General features: G+C 44.8%; 2 pseudogenes; both read left to right on the top strand.

The window, feature by feature from the left end:
- Positions 1 to 9,911: 9,911 nt before the first annotated feature.
- Positions 9,912 to 12,067, top strand: LOC136051232 (endogenous retrovirus group K member 113 Gag polyprotein-like; annotated as a pseudogene).
- Positions 12,068 to 15,185: 3,118 nt separating this feature from the next.
- Positions 15,186 to 16,215, top strand: LOC136051231 (uncharacterized; annotated as a pseudogene).
- Positions 16,216 to 16,573: the final 358 nt, after the last annotated feature.

The following is a 16,573-nucleotide window of genomic DNA, read 5'->3' as shown; positions in this document are numbered from 1 at the left end:
AAGGCCAGCTGGACAGCCTTTACCTCTGCAAATTGACTTGATTATCCTTCTTCTTCAGTGGCCCCTGCAACTCGTTGTGAGGGGCTCCACACAGTATCTTTCTATCTGCGGTGCTTCCCCACAATACGACATGATCCGTCTGTGAACAGAGGATATCATTTTCTGGTAGTTCATTCTATGGTGGGGCCCCTTTAGCACATGATACCTCCTCTACAGGTGATATTGCAAATTTCTTGCCTTCAGGACAGTCCATGATCACCTCCAGGATTCCGGACAGCTGAGGTTCCCCATCCGAACATCCCGCTCACTGTGTAATCAATGCAATCCACTTACTCCAAAGGGCATCAGTAGCATGATGGGTGGAGGAAACCTTTCCTTTGAACATCCAGTTCAGTACTGGCAGAAGGAGCTGTGCCAGAAGGAGCTGTGTTTCAGTGCCAATTACTTCAGAAGCAGCACCCTCATAAGCAGCTAAGATCTCCTTTTCAGTTATGGTGTAGCGCTTCTCTGACCCCCCTCTACTACAAAATCCCAAAAGTCAGCCTTGAGTCTCTCAAGAAGCCCTTTGCCACAGACTCCAAGTGGGACCTCTCTCTCCAGCAGTGGTATAGAGAATGTTCTTTATGTCCTGTTGCATCTGTACTGGCCCCAGGGCCACAGCAGAAGCTATCTCGTTTAATTTGCTCAGAAGTCTGCTACTGTTCAGGACCCCACACAAAATCATTCTTCTTCCCATTCTACACACAAGAACACCCATTTCCATTTCTGGCCTTCCACAGGGGCAGCCAATGTTGATACTGGTGCTTCCCATGATTGGTCAGGTTTGATTTGGAGGTTTCCCTTTTTGGTTTGGACCTCAGTTTGGAAACTATCTCTCTCCAGATTAGTATTATACAGAGCTCAATAAGCACAACCGAAGCCCCATATAAACTGTTCCTCCTCAGATCTTTCTGAGACTGCATCACCCCTCACCCAAATACTTGCTTAGTTTCTTAAGATCCCATAGGTGTTTAAGAGTAAAATTCCATGACACCAGGGGTCCCCATGCTTCCAATCTCTTTCCTAAATCTCTCCACATTCCCTGCCATTCAACATTCTCTGGTTTTGAGAAAGGCTTTCTCCACATGATGTAAAATCATATTGAAAGGAGTACATTCAAGAAGACTGTCACGGTGCTATCCGTGAGAGAAAGGAAAGGAAAAAAAAAAAACAACAAACAAACAAAAAACCTGCACCATCACTGGCCACGCAGCTGCCCGAGAGGAGCCATGCGCTCCGAGGAGGAGGGGGAAACAGAGGGAATAGATGGGTCTACAAAAAACAACAGTGGCACGATTTGAGAAGGAACAGCAACTTTACTAAATCTAATAAAATTGAACAATTGAGAGAGATAAAGTTTCCAAACCAAAAGCTGTGAGCTTACGTTAGGGAGGAACTGCAGGGGAAGCACACGTGCTGAACCTCCACGGCAGCTGAGAGCCTGAGCAGCCTGGCATCAGGTGCGGAGCTCCACCCCTCTGATGCTCCCAACAGCATTAACTCCTTCACTGCTGCATGATGCTCTGATGTGGAATACCGGTATCAAAACCACAAAATCACAACAAAGACTAATAACACAGTCCCTACGCTGGCATCCTGAACATACATAAGGAACTGAAAAGAGAACCTGGAAACCAGTTCGAATGTCATATTGTCTGTCACATTAGCCAGGGTGTCTAGGCATCAGGCAGGTTATCTCCATCAGTGCCCTTAATTAGCTGTACACAGATACAACTCTGATACCAAACATAAAGAACTTAAGAATAAGCCAAAAAAGTACATAATGACCATTAGTCCTCTTTGCACTAGTTTTACAGTGGAGTAGAGATACTTGATTGCCTGCATCCTCCACAAATAATTGTCCCTGTGTTTTCCATGACAGGGGCACAAGGAAAAAAAAATGGAGAGAGGGAGGAATAAGAAAAAAAAAACGTGTCTTGTTGGTGGCCATGTGGCTGAGAACTCTGTGGGAGGGGGGGACAGGGAAGGGGATGGAGATAACAGATGGATCTACAAAAAAACAACGGCACAATTTGAAGAGAAACAGCGATTTTATTAAATCTAACAAAAAAACTGAGAGAGGGAGGTAACCAAGGAATTAAGACTTATGTTAGCAAAAACTACAGGGGAAGCACATTTGCTTTATTTCCATGGCAGATCAAGAGAAGGTGCGCCAGAGGGCAGCCTGATGTCTGGTCCATAGCTCTACCCCCCTTCTGCTCCCCACCAGAGCATTAACATCTCTAACTCCCATCATGATGTTCTGATGTGGAGTATCGGCATCAAAACCATAAAACCACAAAATGGTTCCATTATTTGATTCAATGAATGGTTCAATGATTACATTAGTTCATAATCAGTGTAGTGCCCCTGTGATGGGAGAGAGCTGGTTAAAGAACTGTGAAACTGAGAAAGAACAAATATAACAAAATTCTAAATAAGATCTTCTAAATAACAGGAGGGAAAGTAGAAGAAAAAAAAAGTAAAAAGAAAAACATTTTTGCAGGCAGTATTAGCATCTTTTTTTTCATTTAGCATTTTCTAGGTTTAAAAAAAAAAACAAGGCCCTACGACATTCATATACTGAATGGTCTCCTTCACTGTTCACTGTTCTCTTCTTTAATTTTAAACTTAATATCTTAGCCTCCGGTTGGCCTGTTTAGTATCTGTAAGAGTGTAAAACATGTGGATGTGATTGGTGTCAAAAGACACAGTGTCAAGGATGCTGATACAATAACTGTAAAGTAGCCTTAACCATAATCGGCAGAGAAAATTGCTTAAAGGAGTAAAATTTCCTTATAAGGTATGGAAGGATAAACTGAGAACAGAACTCTATCCGTATTTCAAACACAAAACCTTGCAAGATAGAGCCAGAGTGCAGCATTCCTCAAACCAAGGGGTCACAGAGATAAGCATCTCAAACACAAACCTTGCAAGGCCAAGCCCGGAGGGATGAATCAGAGAGCACTGAGGAAGACAAACAGCCTTCATCCCAAAGACCACCTGAAGGAATGTGCGACTCTCTAGCAACTAGCCACGCAAGTGCAGAAGAATAAAATGATTAACCGAAAGGAGGAGGGGACTTCAGGGAATTTTAAATCAGACACTGTATAAAAGAAAAGGGAACCATCTTCTTGGGGTGCATCGTTGGTGGAGCGAGACTCCCCGGCACACCCAGCGCTGCTTGCTTATTGCTTTTCACCTTTTGATTGTAATAAAATATTCCAAAAACTCCGATTGGACTCTGAGCGTTTATGACAGAAGGAAAAGTTGCTGTTGAGCAACTGGAGATTATGTATTCCTTCTATATTTGCATAGCACGTAGAACAGCAAGGGGCTATTTCCAGATGCAGTTGAATAATGATGCATTTGAGAACAGTCTGTTCAGCATCAGTTAGTGCTTGTTAAGAAGTAAGAAAAAATGTATAACAAAACGCTGTTGACAAATGAAGAAGTCTAAAAGTCATATCTCTTTGGAAACCAGCCTCCCTAGAACAGTACAAGGCCTGAATGACCAGAGAGAAGTCCTTTGAGATCTGTTTCACTCCTGTTTTTGTCCTTAGTGCTGTTCTCCATATATATCCAAACATTTCAAAAACAAAAATTCAAAAAGTTCCATGAGCTCAGAAATTCCAAATGCATTTGGATCTCATGGGATCCACGTCCATCAGCTTTCTCCTACAGCAAGTACCTCAGTAGTTTCATTTAAAAATGTGGTCAGTCACTCCTATTATTTCTAAGACATGTAGCATTTGCTAAATTAAATGTGCATATATATATTATCTTTAAATATATAAGAAGGTATGTATGTACATGTGTATTCTGATACAATATCCTGTTGTCTGCATTCTAATTAAAGTACATTTGTTACTGTACCTCTGCACTTCACTGTCTTTTTCCATTTTCATTTTTTGTTTTAATTTAGTTACAAATTTAATATTTCATTGTTTTAGCTTCATGCTTCTTCCATTCTGGATTAGGACAAGAGGGAATGGCCTCATGTTGCACCGGGGGGTTCAGTTTGGATATTGGGAAAGGGAAGGGAAATGGAAGGGAAAGGGGAAGGGGAAAGGGAAAGGAGCAAGAAAGCCTAAATGAAGGCATTAAGCTACAGGCTAACACTATTTCCTGCTTTCATCCTTATTAAAAAAAAAAAAAAAAAAGTGATGTTTGGGAGTAGTTCTGAAGCTGTACATCTGCCACTATGGACACCAGGAATAGAACGCTGGCCCCTAGTGGTACTTAAGAACCACCGCCACTGAAGAAGGCAAGTCCTAAAGGTACAGAATAACGAGGAGGAAAGTGATGCACAACATGACTTAAGCATTCATAGTATTTTTAATTCTTCTTAATGCTTGGTCAGCGATCAGCTATGGTAGAAAATAGCAGAAAAACACAAATAGTAGAACTCAAGTGAGGACTAGAGTCAATATCAATTCCCTAGGCTGCCAAGGCCAGAATGAGCACACTTTCCCAAATGAATAAGCTTTCCATTGTGTTCTAAAGTAACCCTTCCTTAAAATAAGCATGGTCTAGGAATCAATAGAGCCTGTTAAATGGATTAAAAATGCACCAAAGAAAAAATAGATTTTAAAAGGAAATTGTTCGAGTGGACCATTCTGGGAACACAGATAATTTTAGTGGTATCCCTGAAGATGGGATTTCAGTATGAAGGCTGTTTGATATTTTAATCAATAATCTGGAAGGAAATATGAAAATCACTGCTGATAAAATTTGCAGATGAAACAGGAATACATGGAATAACGAATGGTTAAGGGACAGTTCCCCACGGAAATCTGGATTGTTAACCTGTGCATTACCCATTGTGCCTTTATATTTGGTTACCAGTAAAGAGAAGTAAGGAGTAGCTTCTGATGATGGGGGAGATGGTTCCTCAATACAGTGACAATGATGAGTAAAGTAATGGGCATTTTATTGAGAGACTGTGGCTGGAAGGTTTAATGTGGTCCTCCTACATTGGCACTGTGATGAAGGAGCAGGGATCACGAGTCAGACCACTGGTGACACCATCACCTGCCCACTCTGACCAGATGAATGACCATTTTATGGAGAGGATACTGGAGGGGGGGACACAGAGGCAGCATAAAATAGGAAAGTAGAGGATGCAGAAAACAGATAGGTAACTGACGTAAGCTGTGAAAATGTTGTCTTTGAGTAACAAGGCTTCAAGCACCTTGGTTCATTTAAAGAGAGAAGGATGGAAAAACTTTTGCTCTAAAGCAGTGTTTTTCATCCTTTGGTTACAGCCACGTTAACATGGGACCATGCAGGAGAATGAAGCTACAGACTTTTTAAATTCCCTGATCTAAAATCAGCTTTTCCATGGGAAAGTGCAGAAATGTGTAAATTGAAAGGTCTTGTAAACAGTAGTTTGCAAAGGGCGAATTAAAGGAAGGTAAGATCCTATACAGGATTTTTAAAACTTAGACTAAATTTAGGAACTGCAAAAACAAAATTATGGAAATGTTTAGCAGATAGATTAACTTCTGTAAGGGAAGTGACAGATTCTTTTTAAATTGAAAGATAAGCACATTCTTGCAAAGCAGGCTAGCTTGCAGTCCACACATTACTGGCAGCAGTTCAGATGAGGACATAGGTATAGCAGGGGTGTGCATAGCATCCTGTCAGCTGAAAAATAAGATGCTTCAGGGACCTGAACTCTCTGATCTGTGTCATACAGAAAGGTCACATCAAGGAGATATATTTCAGCTGATACTTTAGGCGACTCTAGCTGCTGCCATCGGTGAGACACATGGAGTGGGAAAATTTCATTTTGGAGAAGTGGGATCAGGAACAACATTCAAAACCACAACTGACTCTAAGCAGATCCACTATGGAAGTGGCATGTTTAAGAGGTTTAGTAGTTACAGTTCACAGTGACGATTAAAGTGCAAGATCTGTTCCTAATCTCAGTAAATGTCTTAACTGAAGATGTCCTGGTGCCCAAAGCTCCCTCATTTGATTTTGTTGCCTGCCAAGCATGTGATCACAAGCTATCAGATGTCATGGCCACCTAGAGGGAAAGAGCTTTGTGTATGAGATGAGATTAGCTGCAGGTTTCAACTTCAGTCCCCAATTACTGCTAATTTTCTTTAGTCACTGATGCAAAATATTGATTTCAAGGAAGATTTTAAAGTGTTACTAATCCACGGGGGGATAGCAGTATGTACTTAAATCCCATATGCTGATTAAAGCGGTCAAAGGTCTTATATGGAATTACATACCTGTTTTTTAATGCATTTAGATCTCAGTTCTGTAAGGTAGTTCTCAAAACAGAGGAGGAAAAAAGGAAGAAGGTAGCAAAAGTACAGGAATGGGAAGATGGGAAGTACAGAATGGGAAGAAGAGCTTTAAGCTTCCTCAGCTTTGCAGTTTCTAGATTGATTGGCTGGTTCCTTGCTGATACAGTTTGGTGGCTTCCGAGTTACAGCAACCAACTCCGCTCCAGATGCAGTTATCCCCTAGTACTGGTCCTTGCCAATATTTCAGATCCTTTCCTCTCTTTCTGTGTTAATTGCTGTTTCTCTCTTGTCACATCTTGTTCTTGATGAATATTAAACGGAAGAAGAGTGACAATACAAACCAGCACCAAGTGTTTTAGGAGCAAGAATTTCAACTTCACATTGGACCTTGAATGTCCAAGTCTTCTGAGTGCATTTGGAAAGTGCAAGCTAAATTTCTGATTAGAGCTGATCGAAAATATCCTGACTGAGCAGCTGGTGGATAGAAAACAGCCATTTGATTAGATTGATGCATTCCTCGGAAACATGCCAGTTTTGATCAAAATTATTGAAGTGTTTTACTTCTGCCAAGTTGAAGCTTTTGGTATGATGAATTTGGCATACTTGCATGGCACCATGATGGACAAAATGACAACATTGGAATAACAAAAATTCATCTTTTACTGAGATCTTGCGTTTTAAGAAAATTATTTAGATTCTATTTAATACAGCCTCTCACCTATCTCCCCCATTAACACCCAGCTCAGCCCTGCTCCCCACCACTTCCACAGAGCACAGTGCCTGGGATGAAGCTCCTGAGGGTTGTATGCAAGGAAGATGCAAGCCAGTCAGTCCTAGGTACTTATCTGTGCACATTTAGAGAAGAGAGCAGCTGACGGAATTAAAAGTCATACAATCGAAGGCTGATGGAGAATTCCCCACACACAAGGCCTAATTAAATTTGGGTTGCCATGCAGAGAAGCAGACTTGTCAGAAAGACTTCCAGAAAGCGATTAGATGCCTTAAACAGAGAAAATCTGTATTTACAATTAAACTGCTTGGGTTAGCTTTTCTGTGGGCTACTTAGGTTTTAAATGACACATTTTGGGAATAAACTGGTCTGCAGTTAGGCTCAGAGCAACTGTTCTCTGTGCTAGGGAGCATTGCAACGAAAGGAATATTATGCACTTTTTACTACTTCTTCCAAAACTTCTGGTTGCCAGCCAATGTAGGCAGTCCCTGGACTAGCCCATTGTAAAGTAAACAAAGGCAGTGACAGCGCCTTTATTTGAGATACAGGCGCTACGGGATACTAGAGAAAAGGGGAATTAACTCACCCCTCCCGGCAACCGTTTGGGTTAAGGAATGCAGCTGCCTCTCATTCGAACTCTGGCGCGCCGGAAAGAAGAGAGCAGGGGGAGGGGGAGGGGGAGGGGAGGGGGAGGGGGAGGGGGGACGGGGGAAGGGGAAGGGGGAGAGGGAGGGGGAGGGGGAGGGGGAGGGGGAGGGAGGAGCAACCTGCGCAGGCTCTGAGTGTGCTCCCGGAAGCACAGCCGGAAGCACCACCGAGGTAGAGGCGAGTAGATCTGGCCTCCTCTGCTCTGGTCAGTCAGGTGCTCCTTTACTGGTTCAGGTTGTGACCAGGCAATCCCATTGCACCCATCCACCAACTGGTATCTCTGCAGTATTTTTAATGCCCCTGCCTTGTTTACTGTGATAAAACAGGCAATTTTGGTCTGCAAAGAGACCAAAAAGTTCAAGCATTATTATTGTAATATTTATGCAGCTTTCTTTTTCCCTGTTGTTGGTAAGAAGACAGAGAGATAACTAAGCTTGTTAAGCTTGCTACCACACTGGATTAAAATAAAAATGAAAAAATATCATCATGAAGGAGAGCAAGCATGCAGTGGGCTGAATGCTCTACAGGTGGAAATCTGCTCAGAGCAGAAGAAACTGAGTAATTGAGAACCACATCCCCTATATACTTACATAAGCAATAAACATGGGCCATGTGGATATACATCTGGAGAACATAAGGCTTCAGGGTGCTGGTTTGTTGCTGTTTGTGCTGAGCAATGTTTCTTTCCAACATGAAGGTATGTTGTATTAGGCGATGTGCTAGATCTCGTGATGTGACATGACAGGAATAGGCGTCAGCAGGATAATGTAATATCAGATATGATGCGATAGGCCCCCTCCCCAGTGCGTTGTTTCCGGCAACATGGTGGTCCAAGAGGAAGCGCCACGTTGTCAATGCCACGCTGGCAATAGAATACTGTGCATGCTTGAGGGCATGGACACACAATGTTTATAAGTGAGTGCTTGCTGTCGATAAATGCCATTTGCTGCTTCACCACAATGGTGTGAATGTGCAATTATTTAGTCTTGACTGGTTTAGGTCAGTATTGCAGACCTCTTAACACAACAAATGGTGACCCCAACATGATTGTGATCAACTATGTGTGTGTTTGACACTGTCTACAAGCCTACGGAACTGAGACTGTGGAAGTGGTGTCCCCCAAGGGTCGGTATTGGGGCCCATCTTGTTAAATATCTTTATTGATGACCTAGATGAGGGGATTGAGTGTACCCTCAGTAAGTTTGCAGATGACACCAAGTTGGGAGGATGTGTCAATCTGCCTGAGGGTAGGGAGGCCCTTCAGAGGGATCTGGATAGGCTGAATAGCTGGGCTGAGCTCAATGGGATAAGGTTCAATAAGGCCAAGTGCCAGGTCCTGCACTTTGGCCACAATAACCCCATGCAATGCTATAGGCTTGGGGCAGAATGGCTTGACGAATGTAGAGAGGAAAAGGACCTGGGGGTGTTGGTTGATACTCTGCTTAAAATGAGCCGGCAGTGTGCCCAGGCGGCCAAGAAGGCCAACGGCACCCTGACCTGTATTAGAAATAATGTAGCCAGCAGAAGCAGGATCATCCCCCTGTACTCAGCTCTGGTGCGGCTGCACCTCAAGTACTGTGTTCAGTTTTGGGCCCCTCACTACAAGAAGGACATTCAGAGAAGGGCAACAAAACTGGTGAGGGGTCTGGAGTACAAGCCTTATGAGGAGCAGCTGAGGGAGCTGGGATTGTTTAGTCTGGAGAAGAGGAGGCTCAGAGGAGACCTTATTGCACTCTACCACTTCCTGAAGGGGGGTTGTGGTGAGGAGGGGGTGGGCCTCTTCTCCCTGATAAATAATGACAGGACGAGAGGGAATGGCCAGAAGTTGTGCCAGGGAAGATTTAGATTAGATTTGAGGAAACATTTTTTCTCTGAAAGAGTGGTCAGGCACTGGAATGGCCTGCCTAGGGAGGTGGTTGAGGCACCATCCCTAGCGCTGTTCAAGAAGTGTTTAGATGAGGTGCTAAGGGATTTGATTTGGTAGTTTAGTGGATAGGGATGGTGATAGGAGGATGGTTGGACTAGATGATCTTGTAGGTCCTTTCCAACCTAATGTACCTATGAACCTATGAACCTATAAGGCCGGCATTGTGGCACCTTTCGCCTACTTGGCATGTCTGTGGTGTCCCAAGAGCCTGTGTGGTTGGTGGCAGGCTGCCATGGAGGTCTGGAGCACGTAAGAGCCTGCGAAGCGGTTGCTCCTGGTACGCGACATCAGCGCTGTGCTGGTGATGGAACAGCTTATCAAGGTAATTCTTTCTTTTGCTAAGGATTACTGCGGCGAACACACTCCTTCTAAGAAGTATGTCTCTAAGTTACTTTCCTGCCTTGTTGAGGAGGGCATTGTCTTCTCCCCACGGGATGTGCTCTGTCACGATAAGTGGGATGTTATTACATCTGCCCTTGCACAACACTCGATGTTAGATCAAAAGACAAAAAAAGCGGCTGAACTTAAGACATGGGGTTTGATGCTTGGCGCGCTTAAAGTGGCAAGGGAGGAGGGAAAGGTTGGTCATGCTGTTCACGATTTGATGACTCTTGATCAGTTCTACGGAGAAAAAGGCGGCCCACGGACCGTGTTTTCTTCTAGGAGCCCTGAGGAGGGCAGCTCTATGCCTTCATCGTCCGAGTCACAGAACCCGGCTGAAGATATGGCACAACAACCAGCAGAGGCTAACATTCAATGGTCGGAGGAACTGTTGCAAGCGGATAGCAACCAACAGCTGGAACCAGAGGCCCTCCCCTCCATATCCTGCCAGCCCTTGTATCCTTCCTTGTGCAATCTCCTTGCTGAGTCACCAACCGCCACCGCCCCGCCCCAACAACAGGGCTCCTTGCCTCTTGGGGAAGAGGAGAAAATAAAAGGGGCTGGTGCTGTGGGGGTGAGGTCTAAGGTTGTTAACACCCAGGGGAGAGGTGACTGTGGGCATCGCTCAGGCACTGATTGGTCGAAGGTCAGAGACGCCTTAGAAGAAAGGGGTGTCTTGGATACACTCACGTTTCCGGTCGTAGTTGAGGAAGAAGGACCCGTGTGGATCCCTTTGGATCCAAAAGGGGTTGCATGCCTTGTGGAGGCGATGGAGAAAAAGGGGTTGAGATCACCTGTGACTATGAATGCCTTAGAGCTTCTCACAACATCAGGACCATTGTTGCCTTATGATACTGAGAATTTGATGCGTATTATTTTGAAAAATGTGCAGTTCACAGTATGGAAAGAGGAGTGGGTTAGTCAACTTTAGTGGGTGGTCACTGCGGCACAGGGCAACACCCATCACCCTGTACATGGTACCAACATGCAGAGGCTGCAAGGTGCGGCCACCGGTGTGCTTACCCCACAGGAACAAGTGGCACAATTATGCCTGGGGGAATTGATTGCCACGTTGGATTCTGCGCTAGCTGTGTTTAGGAAATTTGTGCGGAGTACTGAGCCCTCCACGCCTTGGACTGATATCAATCAAAGACCAACAGAGTCCTTTCAGGATTTTGCAAACAGATTGATTCAGGTGGTGGAGGGGTCAGACCTGCCTAGAGTGGTTCATAATCCTGTTATCTTGGACTGCTTACAGCAAACGTCCTTGGAGGAGGTTAAAGCTTTACTTTGTTCAGCCCTCCCTAAATTTCAGGGCGCCGCAGAAGCCATTAAATATGTATTGGATAGGGAGAAGATTGCCCCTGTCACTAATGAAGGTATTGCTTTCGCTATGGTCACCATGATGAATGACATAGGGTGAGGAACAGGACAAGGTCCTTGTTTTTGCTGTGGCCAGTGCGGTCATGTACAGGCTCAGTGAAAGAAGGGGATCACATGTCAACTGTGTGGCCAATATGGTCACACAGCCAATCATTGTCAGAACTGTGACACCCCAATGCAGGGAAATGGAAGAGGGAGGGTGCCTTGGGCCCAGGACCCCCCCCTCGACCATCAGGATGGGCCACAAAAACCAGTGAACGAGGGACCATCAAAGAGGCAGGCAGTTCTGCCCTTCAAACATATTCCCCGCCCTCCATGGAATTAGTGGTTTACTGTCAGGATCGTCCACTGGTCCAGGCTTTTCTCTCCTATGTGGGAGTTCTGCCATCAGAATACACTGGACCAAGGACAGTGGAGGTTATCGCCTTGCTCAATTCTGGGGCGGACGCGACAGTCATTTCGGAAAAAGACTGGCCATTGGAATGGCCGCTAGGCTCAGTCCAGGTGATTAAAGGGGTATGGGTACCTACACATACCAAAAGATCAGGCAACGAATTTGAGATTACTCTGATTAATCATGACGGCACCCTTGAAAAGCCAGTTCTCTTAACACTGCTGGTTGCAGCAATTGAAGGAACTGTGCTGGGTAGAGATTACTTGCAGTCAATAGGCGTGCACATAACAGATTTATGGTAAGGGCCACTGTCTGCCAATTGTCTCTTTACTATGCTATTCCCTTGCACTGGAAATGGGATGTTCACCCTGTTTGGATAGATCAGTGGCCCCTTTCAAACGAAAAACTTGCAGTGCTTACTTCGCTTGTGGCTACAGAGCTCCAGCTGGGGCACATCGAGCCTTTGCTTAGCCCCTGGAACACCCTATTTTGTTATCAGAAAACGCTTGGGAGCTTTTCGCTTGCTTCATTATCTGCATGCCGTCAACGCTCAACTTGTTCTGTTTGGGTCAGTCCAACAAGGGGAGCCAATCTTATCGGCCATACCTAGGAGATGGCCAATGGTTCTGATTGACCTCAAAGACTGCTTCTTTTCTATTCCCTTGGCCGAGCAAGATAGAGAGGCATTTGCCTTCACGGTGCTGACGGTTCACAATACAGAACCAGCAGCATGATACCAATGGCGTGTTCTCCCACAGGGAATGGCCTGTTCTCCCATGATTTGCCAGCTAGTTGTAGGAAGAGTACTAGAAGCAGTCTACAGAGACTTCCTGCACTGTACCATTGCGCACTATATAGATGACCTCTTGCTAGCTGCTCCAGGCTATCTAATTCTTTACACGCTAGAGAGCCGCGTGATTGAGGCCCTGATGCCTGCAGGGTGCACTATTTCAGATCAAAAAATGCAGAGAGGACCTGGACTAGAGTATCTTGGCTATGAGTTTGTGTGTCCGGTCAGCCTGGATATCTCACCTTGCATCACAATCCTCTGGGACGTACAGCAAGTAGTGGGGGTTTTGCAATGGATACGGGGCACATTGGGAATTGCACCTCGGTTCATGAAGCCATTCTATGACCAACTCAAAGGGACTGACCCTAAGGAGACCCTGAACAATCGCTGGAGGTGGCAGTGGCATGGTGTGAGGGAGAGGCCGCTGTGGTCTTGGGTCATAGTCTGAGCGCTACACCCAGACCTCTTTGGTGGTTGTTTTCTGTGCAGCCGGTGCAAGCATTTACCTCCTGGCTTGAAATTCTTGCAGCTTTGCTTCGGAAGTCCTCCTTGTTTACAGTCAGAGATTTTGCAAAGGAACCTGATGTAATTCATTTACAGAGTTTCTTTTGCGATGGTCAACCCTTGCCGGATCTTCTTTTACTCGCTCTACAGGGTTATGGAGGAATTATTGTTTATTCTGATTCATTGTCAGTCTTCAAGTTGGCAGTCTTTAGACACTGCTCTCAGGTCTCATGTGCTACTTACTCCTTTATAGGGGCCCACACTTTTCATTGATGCCTCTTCCATGACCAAACAGGGAGCAGTCATCTGGCAGAGTGCAGACAATAAATAGGAAACCGTCATCTTCATGGACCCTCATGTTAGTGTTCAGATCCTGGAAGTAAAAGCTGTAGCACTGGCCCTTCGATTGTGGCCAAACATTCCTTATAATGTGGTCACTGACTCTGCATTTGCGGCTAAGTTACTAGCTTGAATGGGACAGGAGGGTCTACCCAGCTCAGAAGCTGCTAGCATCTTGGAGAATGCATTAGCTCTTCGCTCAACTCCTGTCACAGTTTTGCATGTCCACAGCCACTCAGAGGTCCCAGGTTTCTTTAGAGGGCGTAACGCGGTTGCTGATAGGGCAGCGGGCACGGCAGTCTACTCCATCAGAACTTCATGATCTTCATGCATCTCTTCACATAGGTGCAAAAGCGTTGGCACAGGCCTGTTCTATCCCCTTGCCAACGTCTCACAATGTGGTTTAAGCGTGCCCTCATTGTAACTCTGCCCTGACCATTGGTGCTGGGGTTAATCCCCGTGGTTTAAAACCGTTACAGATCTGGCAGACAGATTTCACAGCTGAACCCCATATGGCTCCCCGCTCATGGCTTGCAGTTACTATAGACACAGCTTCTTCCATGATATGGTTACGCAACATGCAAAATCAAACTTGGCAGTGGCACAAAATCATTGGGCTACCACTATAGCCATCATGGGAATACCCAGTCAAATCAAAACAGATAATGGGTCCTGTTTTACTTCAAAATCAACCTAGGAATGGCTGATGGCTTGGGGTATCTCTCATTCCACAGGTATTCCTTACAACTCTCAGGGACAGGTGATTGTACAACGCGCAAACTGCCTCCTCAAGGAAAAGGTGTGCGTTCTTGGGGAGGGGGAGGGATACTGAGATCAACTTCCAGTTAAAAGACAAGCAGAAATTTTGTCTAAAGCCATTTATTCACTTAATCATTTTGAGCGAGGTGAGAGTAATCGCACCCCAGTGCAGAAACACTGGCAACCAAGAATTATAACGGAGGGACCACCTGTTAAGATCCGAGAGTGGACAATGGGAAAGTGGATGGGCAATATTAGTCTGGGGTAGAGGCTTTGCCACTGTTAAAAATCTGGAAACAGGAAAGGTTATCTGGGTTCTCTCAAGGAAAATACGCCCCAACACAGCTGGAAACTAACGGGAACTTGAGTTTTTTATTGGCAGGACCTGCTTTTGGGCCGACCCCAACCCAAACAGATGGCAGAGGAAGATGAGGAACCACTCATAAGAGACCCATCAGTAGCTGAGCCGACTCATCTCCTGAGGAGAAGCCCACTGGGAAAACATCAATTGGCACCTTTGAGAAGGCCCATCTGAAAGCACACATGGTTTGGTCTTAATGTTTTGCCTCTGCTAATCCAGGTGGGGGAAATGACTCATTTGATTCAATAGCCCACAAATGTTGGGATTACTTGGGCCAACCAGACAGGGAGATAGGATTTTTGTCTAGCCTTACAATCCGTGACTTCATCCTTTAGAATGTGCCTCATTGGAGTCCCGCTAAACTACTCCCAGGACCTAAAAGTATTTGATAAGTACGTTAGTAATCTTACAAAATGTGAGAGCCTTTACAATGACACCCCAGCCAACACACTGAGATGTCTTATCCAGCTCTTGAATATGACTACCCCTTGGGTCCCACAGGAATTACAGTTAATTGGCTCTGAGGGGGTACCCGATTCCCAGGAGACATGTATCGGGTTTGCAGGGTTTGGGGTTGATGGACAGTTAAGGGACCTCTATTTATGGTGGCAACTCAACAGCGACTGGAATCCTTACTGGGATAAAAAGAACAAGCGCCCCAGTGTTTATGAGTTCGGTGACGTTCTCTTGGAGAGGATCCTACTATGGGTACACTGACAATCACACTAGATATGGTTATACCAATATCGATAATATAACTATCTCATACGGCAGAGACATCAGCGGCGAGGTGACAGTATGCCACACTTACAGGCCAGAGATGGATGTCCGTAACGAGAGCACCTGGGAATGCTGCTGCAATATCACTTGCCTGTGGCTTCAATTTGGGTGGGGATACCCTTTTCAGTTGGGTGGAAGATGTAATGAAAAACTTTGGGTAAATGTCAGTAGGGTTTTACCTCCAGGAGTTTTCCTCATATGTGGGGATTGGGCATGGCAATGGATTCCCAGAAAAACTGTTGGAGGACTGTGTTATCTAGGCAGATTAACTATATTGTCACCATGCATTGCGCAATGGATAACCTTGACACAAAACATAACTTCACAAAAGCAGCGTAAGAGATCGGTTCAACACCTGACTGAAGAATGTGATGATGAGGTCAAGCTGTGGTTTCCTCGTTGGTATTCCCAGTAGGAACAGTGCACGCGTTGAGAAAAATCGAGTGTCTAAGTCTGCTGGTCAGTAAAGTAGGCGAACGTTAACTTCACAGTTACTAACAGAACTATTGGTAGATGTGGATGGAGTACGACATGCAGTACTACAGAATAAAGCCACTATAGATTTTTTGCTATTAGCCCAGGGCCATGGATGTCAGGATATTGAAGGGATGCGTTGCTTCAATTTGAGTGATCATTCAGAGTCTAAGCATAAGAAATTGGAATAGTTGAAGTTGCATGCTGAGAAGATATCAGTACAAGAATATCTGTTCTGTGACTGGTTACGGAACCTGTTTGGGAATTAGGGTTCTTGGCTAATTCCTATAGTTAAGGAGCTTGGCTTAGCTTTAATTGCAATATTCATAATAGTAGCCGTTGTACCTTGCATGCTCGCTTGTGTCCAAAACTGCTTGCAGTGAAATTTGGATAGGGCTTTTGATCAATGAATAGAGTATCATAGATTACGTGGGAAAATGTAGAGGAAAATAGAGACCGCCTTTATTTAGCTTTCAAGGCAATCATAGCTTTTGTAGCCTGTTTGGTAGACAGCATCTAGAGATGTCTGCAGAAGGTGTTAAACGCAACTATTGAAAGTCGCTTCGCACACTATCAATTAGTAGGTAGACTATAAATCCTCACCCAAGTGCTCAGACACAGATATTGTTACACTTGTTGCATTTGCAAGACTACTTTGATCAGTGCTCTTATCTGAGAGACTTATATTTCTTGATAGGAGAATTAATGTCCACCTGAGGAGTTTAAGAGAGACATGAGAGAAAGTGTGTATAAACAATAGTCACCAGAAATGTTTAAACCACCACAGCTTATTCTTCAAAA

Source organism: Cyrtonyx montezumae, unplaced genomic scaffold, assembly GCF_038088225.1.
Source record: "Cyrtonyx montezumae isolate F1298 unplaced genomic scaffold, pur_monq_1.0 scaffold_29, whole genome shotgun sequence".
Taxonomy (NCBI): Eukaryota; Metazoa; Chordata; class Aves; order Galliformes; family Odontophoridae; genus Cyrtonyx; species Cyrtonyx montezumae.
This window is presented reverse-complemented; position numbering and strand designations above follow the sequence as displayed.